Source organism: Solea solea, chromosome 16, assembly GCF_958295425.1.
Source record: "Solea solea chromosome 16, fSolSol10.1, whole genome shotgun sequence".
Classification (NCBI taxonomy): Eukaryota; Metazoa; Chordata; class Actinopteri; order Pleuronectiformes; family Soleidae; genus Solea; species Solea solea.
In genome coordinates, this window is record NC_081149.1 from 14257235 (window position 1) to 14272776 (window position 15542).

Sequence of the window (15542 nt, forward strand, 5' to 3'; positions counted from 1 at the left end):
ACCAGCATTCACAACTTTCCAGTGTGTGATTTTTATTTCAATTTTTTAGCCCAACATTTTTTTTTACTCAGTAACGGATGTGATTAAAAAACAACATAGTAAAGTAAAAGTAAAATCACAAAATCACAAAATTTTAATTATAGTAACATGAGTAAATTATACATTATTTTCCACCTATACCATTAGGCAATGTCTTCTTCATCAAACCTATATTATAGTAAAGAGAGAACAAACACCTCTGACCTGTGTTTACATCCTTCATTGTTCACTCACACCTGAAGTCTGAAATCCATCTCTCTCCATCCTTGTGTTTGAGCTGCACCGGCCATGTGTGCTCCTGGATCTGTCACCAGCGCAGAGTACTGTAAAACGTTACATTTCCTCTGGCAGGGTCTTTACAACACAGGGGCATGCAGGCCACACACAGCTCGCCAGAGATCCAGCGATGAGAGTAAATAAACCAGGGGAACCATCCCTGACACCATGTGTGGCTACATACAGTGCAGACTGGCGGGTAAATAAAGTCGAGTCAAGCATGATTGCCTCCTCACCTTTTCTCGGGATGCGCTGTCCTCCCTCTCCCGCTCTGTGACTCCCTGACTGTTATGGTATTAAGTTCACTTTATTGCCAGACTCAAGGGCCCAAATAATTAAAACAACAGACACAAAACCTACAAGATTATAAAACCATAAACATATCAATATTTCTACATCTATGACTGGTAACATATATCACGAAACCTAGGGTTTGCCAGCAGCAAAGCAGCAACATTCAGTGTATTATTCATTATTTTCAACAGATGAATCTATATGTCAGGTTTTTACGCAAAGCTTTAAAAGTTCTGAGCTCTCCTATTATGGAGCTTTACTAAAATAAAATAATAAAGGATATAACGCTATAAACATATGTTGATAACTATCCTGTTTGTGTACAACACAGACAATGCAACATATTTATTAAAATATACTGTATATAATATTGTATATAGAAGAGGAAGGGTATGACCAGTATCACAGTGTTTGTCTAAACTAGAGGATTTGTCAGTAATACAAAAATAATAGTGTTTAAAATATAGTGTTTACCTGTGCAGGTTAGGTAATAGTTTGCATTGCACTTGTGAAATATGCATATTAATACACACCGAAGCAGATAATTACACTTAGAGTGTGAGTGCAACAGTGAATGAGTAAGTTACTAAGACATTTTTATTTATAAAGCACATTTAAAACACAATTTTCACTGACCAAAGTCCTTTACAGAAGAATTAAAACAACCCAAACAGCTCTCTGCCTATATATAATTGTTTTTTCAGTTGAGTGGATGCTGTCAGAAAATTCAAGGAGGAGAAAACTGTAATCCCTCCTTTCCTTCTTCAGCACCATGGTTATTACTTCAATAAATTACTGAGGAAATCTTAGAACGGGGCCTCCAGGTTTCATGGAGCCACAAGCTGTTTGTCTGATATATTTATGACAAGGCTAATGTTTGTATTACAAGTGTTTCTACAGTTCTGTGGGATTAAACGTGCAGGAGGGAGTGTTAGATTTATCTAGCGCAATGTGCAATGGAAAAAAATATCAGATATCTCCATGGACGCGTCTGGATTCTAAGGCCGACGGCAAACCCTGCTGCCCTTTACTTCATTATCTTTATGAGCTGCTCACGTAAGTGTCAATCAAGGCAGATTGTTTAGCCAAGAAAATCCTGTAAACACCAATCCGAATTCAATTCCTCTGCAAGTCCTCAGTGACTGTCACGCGGTGACGAGGAGCGCTCACCTTACAGTAATCCAGAGCAAAGCAAGCCATCGTCACCAGAATTGATAGTGACACTGCTGACATTTCCACAGGTATACACTCTGAAAAACAAACGCCTAATCCATATTTCTAAGAGGGATTTGCCTCCAAATTGCTCCATTGCCTGTGGTCCTTCTGTTTGTTGTCGTCCATTGTGGCTCATAGACTTTAAATAAACACCGCTTTGATAAGCCGGGGGCCAGACATCGACCTCTGACCCATAGCAGTTCCGATCGGGGTCCAAGGGCATGAGGTTCACCAGGTGACACAAGCATATAGCTCTAAATGAGCTGCCTTTCTCTGCAGAGGGAGTTCCATAAACATTGCGAGTGGATGAGGGAGTGCTGCGGGGAAATTGACTTTGTCCAGAGTGTGTTGACCAGGAGGAGAGCAGAGGTTAAGAGGCGCGGGACCCAGAGGAGGCTCGAGATAACGGTCTGATGTTTCTCCCACCCAGTGGACATCATCAATGGTACAATCTTAAAAACCATTTTGAAAACATTTATTAATGCAAAATTATGAATTTCCTACTTCCTGCAATCGCTGAAATTATTTTATAAATTATTATAAATACACTTTTCACTTAAGACACCCAACGTGGCCTAAGATGAACCCAGAAAAATAACTTTATATTCTATTAACATTTCCTTTGCAGGATCCGGGCCCTTATAGCTTCAGTGGTAATCTGAAATGCTCTGTGTAGGCTGTCAAACATGCACTAAACCACAAATTATGATTGGAGCCAATAACATGTCCACCCTGTTCCTCCCAGAAAGCGCTAGATTTATGGCATGTGTCCAAATAAACATGTCTTAAGGTTGTGGTGGAGAGGAATCATGGCTGAACATCAATCTGAGATCAGACCCACACCTGTAAGAGTGATGTAAGCTGCAGATATGAAGAGATTCTTTGTCAAATAAATCTTAAGAAAAAAACAACAACATAGCGTCTGTTTGCTGACGTTGAGTGTCTCTCTATGTCGCTTCTCTCTATGTTGCTTTTCACTCCTATTTCCAATTCCAGTTACCGTGCCCTTGCTTAAGTCATTAAAATATTTTTTTCTCATGGTAAATGAGGTGTGCTCTTAAGTAAACACCGCTCCGAAATGTTTATTTTTGTCTCCGTGTAATTTCTGGACAGTACAGTAGTCACACTTATGCAGCTAAAGTGCTGAATGAAAATCTTTCCAGTACTTCTTCATCATTTGTAACCGTCTACTAGGGTGGGATTGCTCATTTTCATATTTCCCTACTTGCCCGAAGAAATAAGTGGCATTTCTGCATAGACTGTGGACTGTGGTGTGCAAAGTTATACGGACTACCAGGATGTCTGAGTGCACTTCATATATTAATTACCATTAATATCAAGTGTTTATGCAACTGGTGGTTGGCAGAGCTGCTATGTTTGATGTGTTTCTATATAATTGTATAATTGAAATTCTATCCACAGAAAAAAAAGGAAATACTTAATCTAATACTAATAAAAGTACTGAAGATGATGGATATTTCTTGCAAAAACACCATGAGAGAAACAAGTCAAGGCACTTAGTTTATTAGTTGTGCCTTCATCTGTTAACGGTGAGCTTAAAAGGAAAATATTTGCCTGTATTGGAATACAAAATGTGGGAAAAGTATTATCCTCTTTTTGTACCAAACTGAGGGATGAGAGTTTGGTTTTACCAGCATGCTGTAGGTAATTTTAGGCCACTTTATACACCAGCCAAATCTAGGATTCTGCTGTTGGCATGCCATGTTGATGACATCAGTAACTTTGTCACTCTGCAGACACACTGTGATTTATGACTTTTCCCATGCAGCAAAAAAAAAAAAAAAAAAAAAAACGTGCCCTCTGTGTTTCTTTATTACATTTTTACCTTATTAGTGTAAAATAGGCAGATTACAGCATAATACAAGCTCGGAAAAGAGCTGCAGGTCGAGCAAATACTGTGTGTTTTATACTAATAAAGTAGCAGGGTTGTGTGTAAGTGTTTATATTATTTTACAGCGTGCCTTGAGAAGGGAAAAGATTTCCATCAGTGATGAATGTAGGTTATTACCCTGTATTGTAAGCATATATAAGTCACCCCCCCAAAGCTTCGCACTTTTATAATGTGGATTTCCCACCCGTATTTTAAAGTTAACATTTTTTTATACAGTTCTTTCCCTCTTGATTTCAGTTTAAGTTTTTTCGGATTTTGATGACAATTGAATTATTTTTGCTTCATTTAGGAAAGTGTTGATTTGTAAAGAGGTGAAAAGACAATAAATCATTTTGCCCCCACCTTCCCCCCGGATGGATGCCTCACGCTGACAAGAGTTGCATATAAATCAGGAGGTGGTTTAAGGTAATAGGACGTCTGTTCTATATCAACCGGAGATTTTAAGCCCAGTAATTGCAGAGACTGGACAACCTGCTTTTCAGGCAGTGGACACTTTTTGTATATTTGCCCAGTGAGTGATTTGCAGAAAGACATTCTTGTAAAGGCCACCAGCATTGCTCTCTGAGGGTACTCAGGGTGCTGACATGTCATGTCCATCAACTCCAGCTTGGTTGTTGGCACAGAGCACACTCTCCCTGCCCGCGAGTTCCCTTCTGCGCTGTGCGTTTACCTGGTACAGTATGTGGAATGTAGGGGACCGAGACTTGTAACCGGAGAGCAAGTTAAAAAAAAAGAAAGGAAAAATTCTATTAGCTGTTGATACACACTATTTGACTACATTTAGCTGAGGTGTTGAAGTATCATCCCCACCTGGGGATATTAATCAAATAAATGCTGAATGTTAGTACACGGGGGTCCTGCTTGAGGATGTTTGTGAGTGCGTTGATTATTTGTGTGTTCAGGGGAGGATTTCCTGTCAGTAAACAAAGTAGTACATAGCCCGAATTTCAAAACCGCTGAGCTGAAAAAAGAACGCTGCAAGTGGAGCTCTATTAGGTGCTGATAGTATGAAAGCGTTCAGATTGATGAGAGTCGTGGGAGCATCTTTGTTGATGCTAAGTAGTTAATGTCAGCTCTGTTGCCAGAAGGAAGTCTTTGCTGAGAATCCCATCACTGTGGCCAGTCTAAGCGTTGTTAGGAGAGTTCATTCATCCTATTACTAATTTGTTTATACACGGTGGGTCCACTGTGTAACATTTAGGAGGATTTATATGGCATAAATTGAATGTGCTACTTATAAATGTGTTTGTATAAGTTTTGAAATGAAAATTTGTTTTAGCCAAAGAACAAGCAAGAACCTTTCTTTAGAGAGGCTGATGTTTTTTTTTGGACTCAAAGGACAAACCTGCCAGAGAGAGCATTTCATGTTTAAAAAAAAAGAAAGAAACAAAACAAATTCATATGTGACCTTTTATCAAATGATTTGTTTGGGATTTAAGGTTAATTTAACTGAACTAATATTTATTAAACATATCAGCAAAAATGTAAGGAAAAGACACAAAGTTTTAAACGTTTTAATCTTGGTGCATATGCTTTTCTCTCCCACTCAGAAGGCCTTGAAGGTTGAATAGGCACATAAATGCCTTAACTTAATACACTCTTCATAAAACGACTGCATTAATGAATAAAATGTATGAGTGCATCAAAGTATTCACTCGTATACACATTTGAACATTAACACTATGCTAATTGTTTCATCTCTTTATATCAAATTGAAAATCGTGCCCTTGTTTTCGAACATTGGCTCAAACCCACATAAAAAAAAACCTTTCACTTATAGTTGAACTTTAAGGGGGGGAAAAAACTTAAGGAAGTGAAAGACCTTATTGTTTTGGTGTCACCAGTAGCAGATAAGGCTAAAGGTTGCTAAGGAAACTCAGCCATCTGGAGCCAGAGCCCAATTTAGCGAAACCACAAAGTCAACAAGAACACGCGCTACGGTTGGGAGAGAATGAAAAAGGTCGTGATTATGTGGGCCATAATCAGAAGTCAAAATATATAAAGTAAAAGACCCTTGGATACCGTGACACATCATCATTAATTTACATCATTTTAAGTAAACTATCTTTCTGGGGCACAGGCAGAGGCACGATGACACATTTACAGTATATATAATGTGGGGCTGTCACTACTGCAGAAACCATATCCTTTTATTTATCCAAGGCAAGGCCAAAGGCAGCAATGCTTATATGTTTCCTATAGATGTTTTAAAACAACCACATCGTTTGCAGAGGACGCATGAAGCTAATGTCTTCATAGTCTCGCCAAGGTCTGACAAGACAAGTGAGACGCGGTGTACGACGCGAAGGGCAAAACATTAAAGTAAAAGCTTGTTTTTTACTCTTGGTTTGAGAAATCTATAATATAAAACTAAAGAAAACAACAACTTCAATTTGTATTTGGAGGGACATCTGTACAGTGTAACATTCACTGTTAATATACGGTAATGTGTAGTCAAGTACATTTGAAACATAATGTAAAAACTATGTTGACCACACTTGGGTACTTTTTCTAACCATTCCTGGGATTAAGTTAAAATGGATTACAATGCATGTGTTACGAATCACAAAGGACTTTAACATTATACATACACCTTAATTCAAAGCTGTCCTCTGAGTTTTGATTTAAAAAATAATGTAATAACTTAACCACCTCGCTGTGAAACACTGCAGAAGAATAGATGCAGTGAGACGATCAGTGAGCCTGTTGCCAAATCATACTTAACTAACCACAGGCCTGAGAGCAGTTAGACCACAATTAAAATAAACCAAAGGGATTTGTGTTGGATGTCATATGCAACGGTAACAACGATGTTCTTAAATATTTTGGCACATGCCTCTAATTCAAACTTTTCTCAGCTCATGAATGTACTTGTGTCATCTTGGAAAACCATGCAAGATCAGTGGCATGCATGTGTATAAAAGGGTTTAGCTTTACAAACTTTGCATCATGGGTAATATGTTAAACCTAATCATTGACAATATCAGTGAATTCAATTCATCCAATACATTTCCACTTATTACAGTAGCAGAAATAGGTCTTAGCAGAAACAGCGCAATTAATAATAAATACCATAACTCACTTTTTCCGCCATCTTTCTCCTCTCCTAAGTCACGCCTGCCCTAAAGCATGATTTCAAACAGTCAGTCATGCAGCACACTAAAATAGCCATGGTAATGTCATCATCATCAAACTGACAAAGAATCACTGAATGCACCAGTGTTGTTTTGACTCACAGTTCACTAAAGTCGTGTTAAGTCATCAATTCTGGTTATGCACTAATTGGTGCTAATCCTGTGCTAATTGGTCAGTAGTGGAAATGTGACAAATGAGGCACATGTTCATGGCAAACGCAGGTGCACTACCTTGTTCGACTTAATAGTGCCAGAATATTTATTTCTTACATCAAACTGGAGAAAAAAAACCTTCGCTGTGCCAGTTTGAGCATGGACGACTTTTGCCACTAGTGTGGTACCTGTCCAAAAACAACTTGTCTGAGGTCGCTGCTGAACCAGAGTCTGACACAATGATTATAGGTGGTGCTCCGGGTGAGGAAAGCTGTGGTTATTCGTGCTGAATATCTGAGAAATCCATTGTGGGCTTAATCTTTTTCTGGTGCAGCATTTGACTGAATTATTTGCCGCAGGGAGGAAATAAATGTGTCCTCGGTTTGGTACCAGGAGCTCAATGTGGAGAGTCCTAAGTCATAACATTGGTGTGGTGTGGTGTCGGGATATTAAAAAGTTGACTTAGTGTGTTAAGATGGTAAATTCCTTTGGATCAACACCAGTGACGTGTGGGATCATCTGTAGACGATCAACTCTCTGGATGCCACTCACCTTCAAAATGGAGGGAGATGGAAAAAGTGAGCTACTGTCAGTGGGAAACAATATCTGTTTATCTGACAAGCCGTCATGTCATTCAGGTTTTAATCCATACACTGGATACCTGCCACAAATAACATGCAAGAGGCTCCAGGGAACTGTACCACAAACTTCCTTTCTCTTTTCTGCCTCATGACATGCTACAGCAGGCTCGGGCAAAACAAATACAGTCGACACGTAACATCTTTTTGTGTGTGTGTGTGAGTGAGCGAGCGAGGGCGGGCCAGTATACATGCAGCATACTTCGTGGAGAAAAATGCTGAGCTCGATGCGTGTATGGATTGTCATGACGTGTGTTTCATGCAGCTCGGCACACATTGTAAACTCTATCAGTCACCCAATAAATCCCGTTGGAGGGAAAACACAACACAAGATATACGGCCGTTTAATGAACGCGAGCTGAGGTGGAGGCGGTGCAGTGGACTGGTCTGGATCTGAACAGGAGTGCATGCGTTCAGCGAGAATGGGGTGTAATCCACCGGGACCAAGTTCAGTTTGGAGAGCACCAGGCCACAGGGGGGTTGAGACAAGGCCCTGTAGTCACAAGGGGTTAATTGTGGGTGTTTAAAGAGCACATGTCGTTAAAGAGCCGGTGGGTGGAAAGAGTTCTATTTATACATGGCAGAGGGTAATGAGGTGAAATTATTCTGTCCGACAGAGATGGGATGTGACCACAGCAGGCTGGTGGAGACTCCCCTGCCCCGGCTTAGACTCCTGAGAATGTTTTCAGTCCAAATACGGGGGCCAAAATGTAAGATCGCTAATTAATTCCCATTTACATACAGCCAGCTGTGGTTTCCATTGAGCCCTGGCTCACGGAGCCAAAGGCAACCCTGTCACTGGGGGCAATTGATTGGCTAATTAATGATTCCCCAGATGCGACAATTAAACTAAAATTAACTTAATAGATCTCAGACGGCAGTACACCGTGGTTGTGTTTTCATTAGCCATGTTTACATGATAACACATATAAACACAGAGTCTAACAGCAAAGAATTAGACCCGAAAGGCTTTAAAGAACCACGGATCCCCCTCTCGGTTTTGAAGTGTTACATTGAGGGAGATGTTATCATGCACACTCTGAAGCAGCTATTTCAGACTGAGTTTTAAAAATTGTATCCAAGAATTTCTAGGGTGTTTTACAAAAAAAAAATCCCATTTGTTGCACCAGAGGGATCAGATAGAGAAGTCCGACAAATAGTACGGAGTTGTTTTGACAATGCTAAGTAACGCATCTCAGTGTGATGAGTTCATTTTCATTATTCCTCTTTTGCTGTGTAACTCATCCTGCAGATGGGAGAAAAAGAAGAAGAACTCACAAATCGTACACTTTAGAAGGGATTTGTGATGCATGATATGCTGTTTGTCTCTTTCAGCATTATATAAGACCAATGATGTTTAGTTTATCACATGCACACATACAGTATGTAACTGACATCCTTGCTCTATGCCGAGTTTTGATGGACACTGGATGGGACACAACTGGAAGTTTGCAGTTGCCAGAAAGTGACCATTGGTTACCGTACTTACGGAAATAAGAAAGAAAGACAAGAAAAGAGCAAACGAAGCATGCAATTTGGAGCACTCCAAATGGAAGCCAAATGTCCCTTTTCCCTTGTTTGATACTTTTCTGAATTTACTGCTCAACTTGCTTTAAATCCATGTTAAGTGGTATTTCTTTCCCCAAATGATTTTTAAACATTCGGAGAGATTAAAATAGAGAAGAAGCAGAACATGGGAGAAAAGTGAGGCTGTGATTAATTAATGCATACAGCAATGAAATGTCTGTCATTCGCAGAGCACTTTTCCCCGTGTGCTCGGGTTACATGTACTGAAACAGCGTTTGTCTGTTTTAGTGAGGGCCCAGTTTTTTACTCTTCCTGTCTGCCTGCTGGTAAAGGAGAGAGGCCAGCCTGCTATGGCATGACGGTCAGTGGCACCCACCCTGCATTTCCATTGGTGCCTGCTGTCCGCGCCCAGGCTGAAAAAAGGTGAGATGGATGATATACACAGTCTCGCACTGAAGGCTGTCAAATACCAGTGAGAGGCCATCTCAGTATGGGTTGGTGTACTTTCGGGAAAAGAAGGCAGAGGTTTTATGCTGGCTTCTGTAGGAATATAAATCCAGATTAAATGTTAAAAGGCCAATACATCTAGTGCTTGATAGAATGTCACACTTTCTGCCTTTGTTACATCACAGCAGAGGAGAATAAATAAATCTCATCAGCATCGGTGACATGCTTGCATTTGGCGCGCTCAGTGTTGACAGTTGAGACGTCATGAGCTGGATGCAAACTGTGTTTCATTATGCGTGTGTTTGACTTAAGCACAAGAAGAGTGGCCTGCTTCAGGCAAACCCACACAAAACGGTGATTCACAGCCTTTGTGTAAATATTCTTTTTGGCACTTTTCTTTTGGTTGTGTCTCAGTATTACTTTTCCAGAGTGAGGGTGACCTGCCGTGGTCATACAGGGCCTGTCTGGGCCTTTCTCGCTCCATTAATTCATTTCAACCTCACAGAAAAAACACCACTTCTTTTTCTTAAACCTTGCCAAGAGAGGAAACTATTTATGTTGTAATTAAGGAGCATGTTCACTTTTTTTCATTGGCTTCCTAAAACCTGAATGATGTCATTATTTTTTTTCTATACTGCATATTTTTTTTTTAAAATCAAAATGAACCTGACTACCATCCTCAGATATTGTATAAATGTCTTATAGTCTCTTTGGAGTTATCATAACCCAACACATTCAACTTTGACAGCAGACAGAGCCTCAATTAAAAATGTTCATTCGCTTTGAAGTGAAGTCAGACAAATACTGTAAGGCTGTAAAAGTCAGATTTAGACAATAATCCTGTTTCCTTGTTTTTCTTCTTACGTAAACCCTTACCTTCGTAAATAAGAGTAAAATCGAGTTAGTCTTAGTCGGACTAATATATCTGGATAATGTCATTCATAGTCCGATTACTCCTGCATGGATACATTAAGTCAGACTTGGCATTCTGCGCATGCGCCAAAATTTCCTTCCTGGCCTTTGACCTGGAAGGAGACGACACATAAACTGCAGTACTGTGGCAGGAAAAGAACAAACAATGGCGTCGGTGACAGCGAAAGCTACGGAGAAGACCCACTTTTGGACTTTTCACGATTTAACATACAGAACCACAGCCCTGTGTTTGTTTTCCTGTGACATAAAGATCAGCAGGACACTGATAATATACACTAGCTTATAGAGAGGTACAGCACCACCTATGGAGGCGGAGTCAGACGTACACAGCAAGTTGTCCTGTCTTAGTCGGACTACGGCCTTAGCTCTATTAAACTGTGCATATAAACGTACTGACTGATCAAAACTGCCAGCCTTTGTTATTCAAGGATACAAAGTCTGTTCTTTGCAACACCCAATACAAATTTGGCCACTTACAACAATCAAGTCTTTGTAATTGTACTTCTTAAGCGGGTCTAACACATCTCTTGCCCCTTTCTCAACCTCCCAAGCACCTATTAACTATTGTGGAGGAAAACTGCATCAATTAAACCACATTTCAACAGCACAAATCTGAGTGATAGAGCTATATGTTTGCTGTATTTTGTTTTGGAAACCCTACAGCGGCCTTTTGATGGGATTCCCAGGTCTGTCCTGGTTAGGCAGCTGCTCGAGAGATCATCATTTGTGTCTGCAAGGCACCCGCTGAGAGTCCTGAGCGCCATGGGAGAAGCTCTCCCAGGTAATTTCCATAAATATGACTAATGTGCCTCTTTTCCTCTTTAGTGAACGTCCCTCAGGGAGAACAGGGGGATAACTGCGTATACACCATGACATCTGCAGACCAATAAGTTATCCACAAATGTGTTTCTGGATTCACAGATTGGTAGCCATGAAAGCGATAATTCAAATATTTGAAAATTGCTTTAGGTAGGGATAGAATGGGATCAAATAAGTGTTGTGCTTTCAGAATGCCATTTATATACAGTAGTACATATTGTCAGCTGGACCTGGGATAAACTTAAAAACCATGACTCAATCTCCTTGAACTCCCAAACTGCACAAACGTCTGTTATTTCTGCGTTGGTCGTTCGTTCTCAAAACAGCAATAAAACACAGATTCTTTATATCCCGGTGTCACAGTCCATTTCAACTCAGACTGTCATCTATGTCATCTTTTTCTGTTTTGGTGAAGGTCTCGGTGTAAACCCTATATACCTGCCTTTAGGCACAATTAACTTCATGCAGAAAGGCCTGCACGGGTCATTGAGTGGCGCGTCCAAAATCAAAAGAGGCTCTATAAAACCCACTGCTCCTGCCAGTGTTGTCATGAGGCAGTGAATGAAAAGAAATGGCAATAACTTTCTATCATTTTGGTGGACAGTTAGACAGGAAAGGAACATAAAGCAATAAAAGTACAGCCATCCAAGGCCCTGCCTCTCTACGATAGTGTGTTTCCCGGACAATCTCACAGAGCTATGACCTTTGTAAATACTTTGTAATGAAGTCTTATTTAAATGATCAACTTTATTGCTGTTTAACGTAAAATAGTTCTTTAAGATCGTGTAGAATTAGATACTAGAAGCCATTTCATTTAAAATTATATATTTGACAGGATGCAATTATTTGTCCACCTCAAGATTTAGGTAAACTAAAACAGGCTATATATATATATATATATATATATATATATATATATATATATATATATATATATATATATTTCAACAAGAGCTTAAAAGTTCATGTCCTGCTATTCCCATTGCACAGCTGTTACATATGTCTATGCCCATGGGGATAGTAGGGTCAAAGGGCAAGACCTCCAGTGTTGTGATGGTTTATGCGGACACAACTTATGCAGCATTAATCAAATCCTCAGACTCCAAAATATTTAAGTTTTTTTTTGTTTTTTTTGTTGGTCCTTTGAAATAAAATCTCTGTGCTCTCCCACCTCTTCAAGCATCCCCTCTACCTCAATGTCCACACACGCTATAAGTTCAACTGTGCTCAGGAGAGTAAATCAAACTCCTCAGAGGAAGCCATTTATAAAAGCCTGACATCCGGCTTCCTTTTTTTTTCTGATTGCTGATTACACCTCCGAGTTTTTCAACGCAGTGTTGCGACTCACCTCACAACCAGCGCAGGACAAGGTTAAGAAACCTCCAAGCTGTAAATTAACCACATACATTATCTTAGGCCCCCCCAAAATTCGATCCACTGATCACCGTCTCCTTTTATACAGCAAGCCTTGTGAGCGCTTGTGGAAATGATGAAAGAGAAGAAAGCTCTTAATGGCTTTAACAGTGGGCTGAATCCCTGACTTGTCTAATATTAAATCACAGCTTATATTTCTTGCAGCTGGCTGAGCCTTGAATGGCAACTCAGACACTCGTTGCAAACCAGCGCCAAACAAAAATCTTACCTCAAAATAAGTCAAAGTTGGGCATTCATTTGCATCGCTGACTAATGGAGACATAAATATTGTTGACTGCCTCAGTCTGAGTAATGTAAGGATGTTACAACACAGCATATGGTCTACTATTTTTTTTTTGAAAGCCAATGGCCTTTCATGGGTCACAATTTAAGTGTGACATGCAAAGAACAAAAAACAATAGTCCCATGGCTGGTTTAAGACTTAGAATCTGGAAATGAAGTGTATCCATGGCAACATAAATCAGATTGATTGAATATTAATAGTGACAACCACCTACCTACACAGTTAAATATAAATCCACATGCTCAAAGTGTCCTTTGTTGATAGGTATGCGAGTGAAAATTCCTCAGATGAGAAAAATATCAACAAAGAACCAATGACACGTTATATTATTCAGAAAAATCTCAAAAAGATGGATTAAATTATGTCACTACCTGATGACAGTGGTTATTAGTGAATATGAACTATTACTAATTTTGTGTAACACGAAAATAAGTATTGATTGAACTGGATTTAGCCTTTAGCCTTAATGACGTCTGTGAAATAAATACAAAACTATCATAAAATGAGGAATAAAATGTAAAATAGCCATATTTTAGTCGGCAAACATTTAAACTAAGCTTCTAAGTGCTTCTTTTTATACTAGATTTTTAATTTTTAACATTAAACACACATTTTTAGTTACTCTTTGAGACTTTCTTCCTCCACTTCATGAGACCAAACTCACAGGTCTGCCCTGACATTGCCTCATCCACGTCCAGCTGTGAGTGCGTTGTTAAAAAAAAAAAGAAAAAATGTGTAAAAGGCTGCTTTCATCAGTAATTGATAGGTGCTGGTTTTGGTTCAGTGGCCTTGTGTCACTCTTGCCACTATGTGTTAGGAATATATCAGAGCTGGAGCAGTGTGTGAAGGCGGGGAGATGGTGGAAACAAGTGTGTCATGACCAGAGAGAGTGGCACACATGCCATGCTTGTCAGGATGACTAATAGCCCAGGGCAACAGGTCTCACTGTGGGGTGTTAACAATCAGCCAGGCCTCAGGTCGTAGCCTGACAGCCAGCCACATGACTTGAATACAAGCTGGTCACCTGCACTTTGTGGCTTAACAGGACCTTTTGTCTCGCTGAGCCTTAATCAACTGACTTAACCCTTTTCGCTGTAAAAATTAGCATTGCTCTGAGGCGTTAAAAATGCTCCACACTACACACGAGTGTGTTTGACATCAACAACAACTCGGGGTAAAATTAGGAATCGCGCTGAATGAAAGCGGCTTTAAACGATGACACGGAATGAAGGCCATTTTGGTTAACACGTGAGATCAAACACCATGCATGGATCGTTTAGTCTCTTTGCTGAAACTGAGATTCTTTATTTGACAGCTGTGCGCTGAAAGCAGTACATCAATACAAATTGACATTTACACTCCCCCTCAAGAAAAGTAAAGAGTGAAGCTGCCGGCTCAACATACATGATCAACCTCACAGCCTCCCCACACACGGAGACTCCGAAATAGTTTTATTTTCTCATTTGGTGTTGCACATCAGAAGAGAAAACAATAGTTATATACAGCATATATATATTAAAATGTATTAATTTTAAATAAATGTAAGGATGAAGGACCGCTGTTTAATGGCAGTGTTTAAAGCCAGAAATATTATTGTGTGAAGAAAGGGTAAAGTAGTCGTTAAATTGAGTTGTATGTAATAAGAATGGGAACGAAACATATAAGTTTATACTTCTGCCTACTCCTTTTCAATCATGTGACGAGAAGGAAATGTAAATGTGTTATGTAAAAAATTGTGTGTGTTGAACACGTTTGAAATAAACTATGTAACTCTATATTTACATGTACAGTACAGTAAAATAAAAGGGGGGCTTATTGGTTGGTTCTCTTAATGCGAAACACGCACAATTAAAACAGGCTATCACATTGCATTATCCAAAAAAAAGAATATGATTAACCACTTAAAACCATGTGTGAACAGAGACAGCAACAGGTTAGAAAACTAAGAAGCTTGTGGGTTGGCCAGCTTCCTGAACAAAGTCAAGTCTCCTACGGTAAATATGACTTACTCTTCCTTCATAGAACCCGTTCTGTCACTGTGCAGAAGTCACACCTTGACAGGAAACAAATTGCACATCGTGTTACATTATTATTATTATTATACGTGCCACAATAATCATTTGTAAAAAAAAATGAGTAAGTCAGTGTTACACAAGGTGCACAGTGTGACGAGTGGACAGGACACACATCATCGGCAGCACCGGGCTGAGCTGCACTCGGGAGACCTGTTTACTTCAAGACTTAGCAGTGCATGCCACCATGACACAGTACATTGGATGTTATATACATCTGGTCATGTGATCCGGTACTCCACACTCTCTGCACACAAAGGGTGTCGTTTTATAAGTTACAAACTCAGAGTAAAAGACTTCTAAAACTAAGAACAGCATTAAAACTGTGTGGCGATTCTGGATATAACTTCAAAGTTCGTATCTGGT

General features: G+C 39.6%; 1 long non-coding RNA gene across 1 annotated transcript in view; it reads right to left on the reverse strand.

Annotated features, from left to right (window-relative positions):
- Positions 1-208: 208 nt before the first annotated feature.
- LOC131475833 (uncharacterized) overlaps positions 209-15542 on the reverse strand; it is a 56364-nt gene continuing 41030 nt past the window's right edge. The window contains exon 3 of the long non-coding RNA XR_009242542.1: positions 209-2276. This is a non-coding gene — a long non-coding RNA (uncharacterized LOC131475833). The remainder of the gene's footprint in view (positions 2277-15542) is intronic.